Here is a 13,259-nt window from a genome sequence, read left to right on the forward strand (position 1 = left end):
CTTGTTGGGGAGTGGGTGGAGAAAATATTGGTTCACATTGAGACATATTAATTTTGATGGGTCCCTGAAAGATCTGATAGTATGGTCAAATAAGCTATTGAGAATTCAGAGGGGATGTCTAATCTGCATGTGAGTGCTAAAGAAAACCTTAGGATGGAGAAAATCATCTACAAAGAAAGCATTGAGTATGAGTAGAAGAAGGCCTAAGAGCAAAGCTTAAAGAATTCCACCATTCAATTGCTATATAGATAGGATAAGTCTGCAAAGCAGATTGATAAGCAGCCAGAGAAGCGTAAGAAAGAGCAGGACAGTGTGGGAATGGAAGTCAAGGAAAAGAGTGCATCAAGAGACCTTGAACACTGTGAGAAGCTAATGAAAGAGGAAGTAATGCAAAGCCTGAGTATTGTCAGAATAAATGGTTTAAAGAACAATGGTGGCAGAATAAAAACTGTTTTGGGGGAGTGACAGAGCCAGGTGCCAGAATGGATTGGGTTGAGGATTAAATCACAAGTAAAGACTGGGAGTGCCTGGTGTTATAAAATATAATAATAACAATAATAGTAATAATAATAACAGGGAGAAAGATGGGGAGGCAACTGAAGAGGAATATGAAATTAGAAGGGGTTTTTTGTCTTCTTGCTCATTTGTTTAAGTGTAAAACTTCAAAGGTATTTAGAAGCTGTAGGAAGGATCCAGATCATAGGGGGTGATTAAATATATGAGAGACTAATTTTAGAGATTTAATGACATTTAAAAAATTTAGATGTCAGTTGATTATAAGCATAATATGAGATGTAGCTAGTAAAACACAGAACAAAAGCTGGAATTTTCAGCAGGACAATTCTATATAAATAAATAGGCAGTCAGACTATTAGCTTAGGTTTATTTTAGCCCATGTTCCTTTTAATTAGGTTTTCTTGCCCACATTTGGGAAATGGTGGCAGCTATGTATAACATCCACATTCCATACAAGAAGCCCTCACTGAAGAATTTTTTAACTGCAAATAACCACTTTAATTGTTTTTAAATACGCAACAAAACAAAATTATCCATCTAAAATGAGAACCGCATGCTCCTGCCAAGAGCAAGCTTCTCTTCCAGAATCAAGAATCAAGACAGGACAGAGGAGGTGAGCCTACAAGTCATGGCATAATAAAAACACTAAGAGAACTGCACCATAAGTGCATCATCTTTAAAGAGGAACATGCTCAGAGTGAAAAATATTCTACTTTACCAAAATCTGTCCTTGTTATAGGTAACAAGTCACCAGAGCACTGTCCCAAACTTAATGAGGGCTGTGGTTTGTTCAACCTGCCTACTGAATATTAGGCAAATACTAGAGAATATTGCCTTGTTACCATCCTCATGATTGCATTTCATAAAGAATCATCTCAATAATTGTAAATGCTATTTTAGCAGAAGACAGGTTGCAGATTTCAGTGCTACTAGTGAACTGGTATTTTCAGTAAACGTTTTCTGAGCACCAAGGAACAAGAATTTTTCCAGAAATCCTAGAATTGGATATAAATGCTGGCAGGAGACAATCAATAAATATCGTACAATTTCTTAGATGAGGGTTTCCCCAACATGGACTCTTTCTCAAAAGACAGTCACGTCCCTGTCCTACCATCTCACTGGAGACCAGAGCTCAGCAATGTAAGGAGTGTCAGGTAATATGCAAACGGACTGAGGTGAGAGGCAGGAAAAGCAAATCAAGTCAGGTTCAATGTATACAAAGGTGAACTTCAAGTAAAGGACTCCACCACCTGGACCTTGCTACATGCACACCTCTCACTGGAACCTTGGAGTCAGCCATGATCAGACACAGAGACGTGGTGTTAAAACCCTGGCAAGATTTACTCCTTCCCCCACTTCACCGTGCATCTACCATGTGGGCTGGAAGCTAAGGAATGGGTGTTCTGTTGTTGTCTAGAGGCCTGTGGAAAAGGTTTGTGATTTTGCACAGTTCGTAACCAAATGGATGTAAACAATAAATATCAGCCCGGTCCTTTTGGCCATCACTCCCCATCAGTGTCACTTGTGCGTTTGCATCTTCTTTGGCACTGCCGGCTGTCTGCGCTGCCATAGTGGTTGTGGATGGTGAAGGCGTCCATGCTGACAGACATGGTTTTGGCTGGGATCAGGCTGAACTGCTTCTGGTCTGAGCTATATTTGTAAAGCTTGTCAATCATTTTCCTGGTGACGCTCTTGGGCCCCGTGCTGGTCAGTTTGCAGACCTCCTCAGTATCGGGGTAGTAGCAGTAAGGGACCCTGAACTGGCAACCAGCATCCCAGAACAGGATGATGTAGTGGTTGGTGTTGCACTTCTCCAGCTCCTCTAATTTGGAATTCTTGTGAGGTTCATTCACTTTTCCCACCAGACAGCAATGGAATATAGCATTGTGGATGATCAGTTTGTTTGATTTGATACTGGGGTCCTTAAAAAGCTTGGGACCTGTGGTCTTGGCCACAGACGCCAGGGAGGACACAGTGGATGCCAGCTCCCAGTCTGTCCATCCTGCTAGGGTTCCAGCTCAGTGTGGACAGGGTTTCCAGAGACTTGACTGGCTGGGAAGGTGTGCTCCCCGAATGCATGCTCTCCAGCTCTGTGGTCACTGCCGATCGCTGGCTGGAGCCAGTCTAGGCCTGGCTTAGATTATCAGTAGTTGAGGAGCCTTTGGTTCCTGAGTCACTACAGGATTCCTCTTGGTGGACCGACTTTGGTCATGGGTTTTTCAGCTTTGATTTAGGTTTGCCAAGTCCTTGTTCTTCTAGAATCTGTTGCTGCATCCTTTGCAAGTATTCCTGCTTAATAAGTTCCCACCGAGCCTTCTCTGACTCTTTTCAGATCCAGTCCTCTTCAGCTTAATGCCAGGCTTCATCTTTCTTGAGTTCAACTTCTGCTTCAAGCTGCTGTTTGCATACATGAACCTTTTCAGTTTTGTGTTGCTGTTTCAGAAGAAAGGCTGCCCTCTTCGTGGTGAGTTCACCTCTGCTTTCTGCTCATCCTTGAAGAAGAACCTGATCCCTGGCTTCTGCACTCGCTGACCAGGTCCACCAAGCCGTCATGGATTTCTGTCATCCCATCCTCCTTGGGGGTTCTCAGGTTTCAAATGTCCACTTTGATGAGTGTGGCCTTGCTCCTCAGGGGCTCTTCCATGGGAACACTCTCCTTTCCCAACATGACCGAAGAGCTGATCACCACTTCTTTCACGCTATTATCCAGAACCTCTCTGAAGCACATTTGCTTCGATATGATGTTTGCATATTTGGGCAAAGACAAGACACAGGTCCATTGGTTGCTTTCATCATGTCAGAGAAGAACTGGCCGTGAGGGTCCTTCCCAGGGCCAGCAGCACTTCCCAAGCGCAGATCTGAGGGTGTCCTGGGAGACTGGGTGGGATGGAGAGTCCTCGAGTGCAGGAGGGCCTCTACACTCAGTGTTGGTGTTTTGCTCCGGGATGAACCCAGCTGCCTGTCTTTCAGAACCATCAGCTCAGCTGGTCTTCCTGAATGGGAATTCCTTCCTTGACAGAGATGAGGGGGTTTGTGGTGACCAGTCATTCCAGTTGGAGAGAGCAGCACAACAAAGTGGATGAATGCCTCTACTTTCTGTCCTGTGAGTTATTTTTAGAACCTGGTGCTAGCACTGTTGGGGATTTCATGAGGAGCTGTTCTTGCTGCTGGGAAATCTTCAGTATTGCTTGCTGAAGTGTACTAATGGTCTCATTAAGTTTTCAATGGAAAGGTCACATTTGTTCACAACTACAACCTCACCAACACCATCTTCCAGGAGATCAGCGGAAATCATTTTATTTTTTTCTAAGTCATAGAGAAGCAAGGTCCTTTGGTGTGTATTGTGGAACAAAACCCAGGTTCTCTTTTTCTACATCTTGAGACTCATTGAGATCTTCTCCCTCTTAACAAGAAATGCTTCTGTCTTAGAAACACCATCGTCAATGTCTTCTCCATCATACTGAGAATATTCTTTTGCAAAGTGTTCTAGTTTCAGTGGCTGAGTGACATCTGCCTTGCCCTTCTTAATGACATGTAAGAACACTTCCTTCCCTAACTTCAGCCTCTGTGTGGCAGATTCGTCCATCTTCTTCTGGGTCTCTATGGCCCTGTGCTTCTCCTCCAGCTGCATGTGAAGCTGCACCAGCTCAGAAGCCATGAGGTTGGCATGATCTTTGTTCTGCCTGCTGGCAACTCTGTTCTCTTTTGTTTCCACATTGCCAGAAGTGCTGGGCAGCTTTCTGACGCCCTGAACATGGTTTTCTGAGAACTGCTTTACTAGACTTGGTTTCACAGCTATTCAGTCTCTGGAATTTCTTTTCTGCAATGCTTGTCATCTGAACACTCCCACTAGCCATCAAGACACTTCTAATTTGAGAAATCGTACTCAGACAGGGACTTGAGCAGCCACTGACTTTGTCCTTGTCTTTGTGTTCCTTTACTTTATATCCTCTTGTAGCTTTGCTGATTCTTCCTCACCAACATATTTAGTGGTAACTATAGAAGGGTCCTCACCACTTAAATCCTGCTCCACATCCTCTAAATCTATAACATTCGAATCAGAATCTTGCCTCAATATAGTCCAAGTGTCCAAATCATGTAAGTTCAAGATTTTTCAACAGCTTACATCGGATCTTCCCTCTATGTCCTCACCAGCTTTGGCCACATGAAGAAAGATGCCATTGGCAGATTGTACCTGAGGCACCTGGTGGAAACCACCACTGGCAAGAGACATGTCACACTCCTGCTCCAAGGCCTCCAGGGTGACGGCATCTATACCTATAGGGAATTCCGAGCAAGAAATCAGGGTGAAAGTCCTATTCAAGTTGTGGCTGGCATGAGCACCGGCTGCTTTCCTGCACATCTCACTGGGCTTCCTGGACGTGAGCTCTTTGGCTTACCTTCCCCACGTTCATCTTCCTTAGTAATAACCTGCTTTTTTGCTGGCTTAAGCACAGCTGGCACCAACAGCTCCCAGAGAAAACTCTTGGGCTTATTCTCCAAAGCGTCCACCTATCTTTGGGGAGACCTGGCACCTGCTGTCAGACCTGAGGCCTGAGGTGAGACCCTGGGGGTCTGCAAGTTGCCACCATGAGTAGCAAGCGGCATCTGTTCTGATAATTGCCACCAGCTCCTCATCCCCAAGCTCAATTTTGACATTGTTCATGAAGCCTTGCCCATTGGTCTTCATGACTGTGGGGGGAGCTTGATTCTGAAGGGTCAGACTAATGATACTGGAGGCCAGACTGTCTCTACTGATGGAGCAAGCCAAGCAGATGCTGTAGTCTGAGCAGGAGTCCATGTCACAGCTTGCAGCATGATGAAGGGTGAAGGGTGTCGGCTGGGACACAGGCCTGTTTGTTTTTGTTTTGTTTTTGTTTTTTTCTTTCTTCTGGCCATGCTATGACTGCACCATCAACACAGGTTAGAGAATTGGGTCTACTTCTACATCGTTGATCAGGGCTGTCCTCTCCCTGCAGCGTCTGCTGTTTCTGTCTCAAGGGCAGTAAAGGATGGGACAGGCTAAAAGCAGAGGTCCCTTTCCCACTGTGGTAGCCCTCGGCTGGCAGCAGGGTGGGGGGCTGACTTGCTGGGCTCAGTGCCGCAGGGATGGTCACGAAGCTGCATCTGGGCACGCTGGAAGCTGTGACAGCAGGCCGACTGCTTTTTTGGTATATCGCTGTTTTCAGTTCATAAACATCCCTGGGTTGAACAAAATCTGATTTGATATTCTCAAACCACCAGAAAAGTTCAGCAACAAAAACAATAAGATTCGGTGTCAGCACCAAGGGCTCATACAGCATGTCCTCCAAGGTGAGATAAAAGCACTTGTTAAAGCATTCATTTGAGAAGTCTCTCAGAAGCTGACCATCAAACAGACCGTTGGCCATCAGTGTTACCTCCTCCAAGCATAGATCACCCAGTGTCAATTGTTCAGGGCAGTAATAGTGTACCACAGCTAAGAGGGCAGCACCCTCACAGCCCTCTCACATCAAGTCTTCCAGCAACAGGAAGGAGGGTAACTGCCTATTGGAAGGGTTCTCTCTGCCATAGTGGACCTTTTGGTGAGCTGGGCTTTCCAGTAACTGCTGCTTTAGTTTAGCTTCCTTCTCTGTTATAGCTCTCATTTTAAGATTTAGTTTGTTGATTCCGAACACCATGGCCTCCTCCAGGTGATAGGGAAGCTCCTTCCAGGCCCTGAAAGTGGAGAAGCGCTTGTCTCTGGCCACCACCTTCTCCGTGCTCATCATTCCTTCCTGTAGGCCATCATCAGGGTGAGGATCATCGCCATGTGGGACTCATTTTTATGGGGGCACAGCTGAGGTCAGTTTCCATAACAGGGGTGTTGTCGATCTCCATCACATAAATCCTTTTCTGCGACAGAGCGTGGATGACCGACTGGTTCCTTGCAACACGGCGGCCTGTTCCCTTTCAGAATGAGACTGCAGACTCAGCAGTACAGCTCACTGGACAGCAAAAGCTTGATAACAAGGGGTTTAATGTGCTCCTGCTCACACTGGTCTACGTAGAAAGGTCTTTGAAATCTTCGGGGATATTGTCAGAAAGGGCACGGACTGTGGCTGTCTCTCCAGCCAAGCATCACCACATTCAGCAAATACCCCAAGGACTCCAATGCCAGTTCTAAGAAAACAATCGACAGCTGAGGAGCAATCCCCTAGGCCGTAGGCCTTGGCGCAGATCCACTGGAGGTTGGCGGCAATCTTGACCCTGGCGGAGTCGTAGCGATCCAGGGGCACAATGTCCACGGCGTTGTCCGGTGGGGCCTCCATCATCCTCCAGGCACCCTCTCCCGCCTAGCAGTCCCCTGGATCCACCATCTCAAGAGCAACCGCGGCTGCTTCATGCTGAGGGGCGGAGGCCAGAGGGGCGGCCCGGTGGAGCGGTCCAGTGAGGCGGCGATGGCGGGAGGGCACCTGGGTAGTGATGGGGGGTTGGGGAGCTGCCACGAAGTGGCGTCTCTGAAGGATCGCGAGCAATTGTAGGGAGCTTGCACGATGCCGTGATGCCTGCGCTTACCTAAGAATGTTAAGGAGATCTTTTGTGAACCTACAAAGCACACTGCATTGATTCATTAAATTTATTCTATTCATCTGTACAGATTGTCTAACCTAGACTGGGCACTGTACTAGGGCCTGTGAAAATAAAGATGGGCATGACACAGTCCCTGTCCTTGAGTAGCCAAATGCAGGAGGCACAGAGGTATAAGCACACCATGGCAAAATAAAATAATAAAGGTGCTGTGGGAGCAACAAGTGCTGGGGACATCAATCAAAGGACATCTATTGTAAGTTCTCTGCTGGATGAGGCAGGCCTTCAGCTCAGTACTCAGATCCCGGGTTCCATTGGATGTGTAACTGGTCAGCATGCTGTGAAGCCTGGAGACAAGGAAAATCGGAACGCAGCATCAAAGGGTGAAGCTGGGATCCAGCCAGATAAATGAAAGCCAGAACTCTCAATCCCTGCTGCACAATAGATCCACCTGAGGCGCTTTAAAAATATATGGATGTCTGGGCCTTCTTCCAGGATAATTAAATCAAAATTTGGGGGATGTGGATCAGATATCAGTATTTTTTAATACTCTCCAGTTGGAACTAAGGTGCAGCCTGGGTAGAGAAACACTGCACTAAAGCATCAAGTCAGAGGACAGAGACATAGAGGTAGAAATGAGGAATGGGAAGACCATAGATTCTTTCTACTCAAAGTGTCAGCATTGCCTGGAAGTTGGGGAAATGCAATCTCTTGAGCCCCACCCTATTAGAATCCACATTTTGACAAGTTTTATAAGATTCTTTTGCACATTGAAATTTGAGAATCTCTGCCATAGAATTTCAGATAATTGCAGTCCCCACCTCCACCCCCAACTGATCTTCCTGCTTTTACCCTTGCTTCCCCAGAACAGTTAGAATTCCCTGCTGAACTTATATTGCTGAGAGCTAAGCATGCATTATATCCGAACTTGCCTGAATTGTCTTAAAAGAATGAGGACAAAACCATCTAGTGATGAGGACAGATGTCACAAACTGTTGAAAAGCTCCCCCCAACCTCCCCTCCCCCACCCCCCTAGGAAGCAGACTGAACAGAATGGAAATCCAAGGTCAAGAAACTACCCTGTAAGTTCCTACTTGAGAAGAGTTGCACCAATCTAGCAGCCTAAAACACTTGTGAAATGCTTGAACCAGAGCTTGGATCAGTTTTTAAATCTGGGCAGCAATCTTCGCAGTATATATATTTGTAAATAAAGTCCAATCCTCCTCTCCTATTTCCTAGTCTTTCTCATCAAGATGACAGATTTTAACCCACACTAGGCCAATCAGGAATGTATAGCTGACATTCTTCTGAAATGTTATTGGATTGGTGATAAAATCCAATAAAGGACTTGGGTGTAAAGGAAGATCTGTTGCAAGAGCAGAGCTTTCATTTTTAGAGGATCTGATGGTAAATTGAAAGAACTCTTTAAAAATTTGGTCTCTGTCAGCAACACAGGAAAAGAGCTTCAAAATAGCTAACCGTCTTTGGGATTGTTCCTGTGTTTAACACTGATCAAATTTCTCTAAGACCATAACAAATCAATAATTTATTAAATATTAAATCTTAAGCTAACAACAGCAGACATTTCTGTAAATTCTAAACCATATAATCTGAATATCCACTACTTTCTATGTCAAAAATTTGAATATGGAGTGCAGAAAAACCTAGAAAGTATTGGCTAAAGCTGAATTATGCTGCAAATGTATGCAGACACACAATATTTTAAAACATTATGTTTACTTGTTATTGAGCCCTTAATCATCCACAAAATACTCACGTATATTTTCTCACTTAATTGTTACATCTACCCAACAGAGTGGGAATTATTTACTATTATGTTTTGATTGCAGACAAACCTGAGATTCAGAGAAGATGTGACTTTTACAAAAGTTTTGGGTGGACACAAACCTTCAACCAAATCCTCTGACTCCAAAACCCAAACTCCTTTCACTCTGTTAAGTTACCTCTCCTATTCTTTAATTTATCTCATTCTTGAGAATTGGGAATTTTTCTCTTTTACTATTACCTAAAGAGCTTGAAGTTTTCATGTTCCTACATTTTGCCACTGGGAAAGGAATTTCCAGCTTCATTTTCCCAACTCCCTTAAGAAACAGAAAAGCAATCTCTTCAAAACATAATTCCAATTCCATTCAAAGGAAATTGCATTTTGTTTGTTGGTTATTGACAGAGCCCCAGTGTCTTCTTAAATCAAATTGATTCCAAAACAATCAAACTTGATTTTGTTTGGAGTGAAGAAAGCTGGGTGAAGAGACAGACTCTATGTTGATCCTGTATTCCTGAATTAGACTTCAAGCGGTTAGTCAGTCTTAGTCATGATTTGTGATACCGTTTCAGTCACCATATTTACAGGAGTTCTGTTTGTTTTTTTTCCTTCTTGTTTTTATTGTTTGTTTGTTCTGGATTGCACTAAGCCCTGATTAGCATGGAAAAATCAGCTCATAAAATGAATGCCAACATTTACACAATTATGAAAATGAAATTAAAACTTCAAGTTGAGAGATTTTTGTCCTCTACAGAACAGCTTCTCCTGTAGAGTTTCTGTTGGCCCCACAGACAGGTGGGCACATGGTATGGTGTACGAGAAGGACTGCCCACTGACCTGATCCTCATGAGGGAAATCTGTGCTTTGCGGATGTGATTCCAGAGAGTTGTTTTGTCCTCACAGGAGGGTTTGAGGCAAGGTCCAAATTTTGAATTAAAAACCTTCTCTGATTAAAAAAGGACAGATTAACATAATTATTCAGTTTCTCTCCAATTAGAGAGCACCTGTGAATTCTTCCCCTACCTCTGGCAGAATGTTTAGGGCTTATGGGGTAATTTGGTCAGCTTATTTTCTTTTTCTCTTAATTTCCATGTTTAATAATATTTAACTCATAATCTGTGTATCTTTACAAATATCCTCAAATGTTTTTTGGAAAGAAATAGAAAAGAAATCAATTAATCAAACAAACATACTTTTCTTTGAAAGACAAGTTTTCTGTCATTGGTTGTCTGGCTCCCTTCTTTGTGTTCCCCAAATCCAAGGCATTAATATAACTTTGTGCAGGGAATAAATGATGTGGGGTCCTAGTAAACCCCAAATTGATTGTATTGACAGAATCACCCTAGAGAAGAAACTATCTACCCTGCATCTGATTCATCTACATAGGCCCACCAAGCAGCTTACCATTTAACACAATACAGATCAATAGAAATGTTTTATTTTAATTTAATTGAAGAATTGCAGACCAAATGGTAAGAGGTCTCTCATACAGTATATGCCCAAAGAACCTGTCCTCAGGACATTTTCCGTGAATTGGTGGCTTTTAGGTTGATTTTCTGCACAATGTTAGATTACAGGGATAACACACAGCCCAGAAATTAGTATTAACCATAACCATGAGATAGTAAATCATTACGGATACACCTGGCATTTTTAGTAAAAATTCAAAAACCCCACATAATCTTGAGCATCAGTAAGGAGTAAGTTGTAAGTCATCATCACTGATTACCTAGAGATAATTCTTCATGAAGCTCGAAAGAAGTCCGGGTCTAATAGAGTGATTAAATGCAAGAGCTGGCAGAGCCAGGTTTGAAACCAGATTCCACCACTTATTAGTAGTGTGACACTGAGCAAGTCATTAGAACTCTCTATGACACACGTTCCTCACCCATAAAATTGGAAGAAATAACAGTGACTACACCATAGAGTTGTGGTATGAGTATTACACAGAGAAGTGCCTAGTGGAATGCCTTCACATAGTATGGATGAAATAAATATTAGCTGGTTCTGGTTTTCTCCTCAGTGTGACTGCTCACAGGCCTAAGTCACAAGTTTTACCAACATGAATTCATTTTGGGCAGCCTTTCCCTGCCCACACCCTCTGGCAGCATCATTTCCCCTCTTACTATGCCATTCTCATAAGTGCACAAGTGGGTTGCAATAACTCTCAATTTTAAATCTCCTAACCATTCCCATTACCCAATTCCACTGTATGTTAAACTCCTGGCAAGGAGTGTGAGTTCTTATGGTTTTCACTTCTGCACTTTCCTTTTTCTCTTAACCCACTTTGATTTGGCTTTTGTCCCTACCATTCTGCAACCACCACATTTGTCAAGATTGTTCATTAATGGCCTCCATCTTCCCAAGTCTGTTGGTCAATGCTCAGTCCTCATTTTACTTGGCCTCTACGGAGCATGTGATATAGTTGATTATTTTGTCTGTCTTAAAACCCTTCAGTCACTTGACTTCTGGGAAACCATGTTCTTCTGGTTTTTCTCCTTCTTCTTTGACTGATCCTCAGTGTCCATTGCCAGCAACTTCTCCTTATTCCCAGAATCTAAATTTTGTAAGAGCCAATCTTTGACCCTCTTTTCTCTACACATACTCACTCCCTAGATGATCCTACCCGATTCCATAGCTTCGAACACCTTTTGAAAGCTGATACCTCCTATATTTTTATTTCTAACATTGTCTTCCCCTGGTTTCCAAACTAAAATATCTGAGTGCATCTGTAGCTCTACTTGGGTTTCCAGTAGGCAGCTCAACCTTACCAGGTATTGATTTCACCCTGAAGCTTCCCCACAAATCTTTTCAGTAAATAAATCACTATTCACCCCATTATTCAGGAAAAGAAATACAACTAAAATTTAAACTCATTTCTGTGTCTTCCACGTTTATATGACATCATTTCTTATGACCCTTATTCTTATTCAGTCAGCCCCACACACATTGGCCATCTTGTTGATAGTCAACTCCACAACATAATGTGCCTCAGGTCCTTTAACTTTTTTTCATTGTTGTTTCTGTTTTTCTACATCCCCCCAACATTTGTTAGTTTCTGCTTTTTTTTTAAATCGTAGTCATGAGTGTGAAATGATAAAAATCATATCTAAAATGCAGAGTTCCCATTTACCCATGTATTATTAACACTTTGCATTAGTGTGAATTTAGTACAGTTGATGAAAGAACACTATTATACTTGTACTATTAACTATAGTCCACGGTTTACCTTAGGGTTCACTGATAGTGTTGTACATTGCTATGTTATTGTTGTTGTTTTTTTAATTTTTATTCTAGTAACATATATACAACCCCAAATTTCCCCCTTTAACCACATTCAAATATATAATTAAGTGCTGTTAATTATGTTCAGAATGTTGTGCTATCATCACTACCACCCACTACCAAAGTTTTCCATCACCCAAACAGACTCTGTACATTTTAAGCCTTAACTACCTATTCCCTACCCAAACCCCAGCCCCCTCTAGATTCTGACTCTACGAGTTTACTTATTCCAATTATTTCATTTCAATAAGGTCATACAATATTTGTCCTTTTGTGGCTAGCTTATTTCACTCAACAGGATGTCTTCAAGTTTTATCCATGTTGTCACATGTACCAGAACTTCATTCCTTTTTACAACTGAATAATATTCCATTGTACGTATATACCACATCTTGTTTATCCATTCATCGATTGATGGACAGTTGGGTTGCTTCCATCTTTTGTCAATTGTGAATAATGCCACTATGAACATCAGTCTATAGTTATTTGTTTGAGTCCCTGCTTTCAATTCTAGCAGTGGACCATATGGTAATTCTATATTTAACTTTCTGGGTAACTACCAAACTGTCTTCCATAGTGACTGCACCATTGTACATTCCCATGAAAAAAGAGCGTGTGTTCTTATTTTTCCATGTCCTCTCCAACACTTGTAATTTTCTGTTTTTTTAATAGTACTCATTCTAGTGGGTGTGAAATAGTATATCACTGTGGTTTTGATTTGCATTTTCCTAATTGCTAATGATCTTTTCATGTGCTTTTTGATCATTTGTCTTTTTTGAAGAAAGGTCTATTCAAGTCTTTTGCTCATTTTTTAACTGGGTTGTTTGTCCTTTTGTTTTCATGTTGTATGATTTCTTTATATAGTCTAGATATTAAACTCTTATTGGACATGTGGTATCCAAATATTTTCTCCCATTCTTCAGGTTGGCTTTTTACATTCATGATAATGTCCTTTGATGCACAAAATATTTTAATTTTGATGAGGTACCATTTATCTATTTTTTTTTCTTTTGTTGCTCATGCTTTAAGTATAAAGTCTAAGAAACTATTGCCTAACACACGGTCCAGAAGATGTTTTCCTATGTTTTTATCCAGGTGTCTCATAGTTCTGGTTCATATATTTAGG

The 13,259-nt window shown here is 42.3% G+C and overlaps 1 pseudogene; it reads right to left on the reverse strand.

The window, feature by feature from the left end:
* Nucleotides 1-2,034: 2,034 nt before the first annotated feature.
* LOC119514243 lies at nucleotides 2,035-6,815 on the reverse strand (annotated as a pseudogene).
* Nucleotides 6,816-13,259: the final 6,444 nt, after the last annotated feature.

The sequence above is a fragment of the Choloepus didactylus genome, chromosome 18 (assembly GCF_015220235.1).
Source record: "Choloepus didactylus isolate mChoDid1 chromosome 18, mChoDid1.pri, whole genome shotgun sequence".
Lineage (NCBI taxonomy): Eukaryota > Metazoa > Chordata > Mammalia > Pilosa > Megalonychidae > Choloepus > Choloepus didactylus.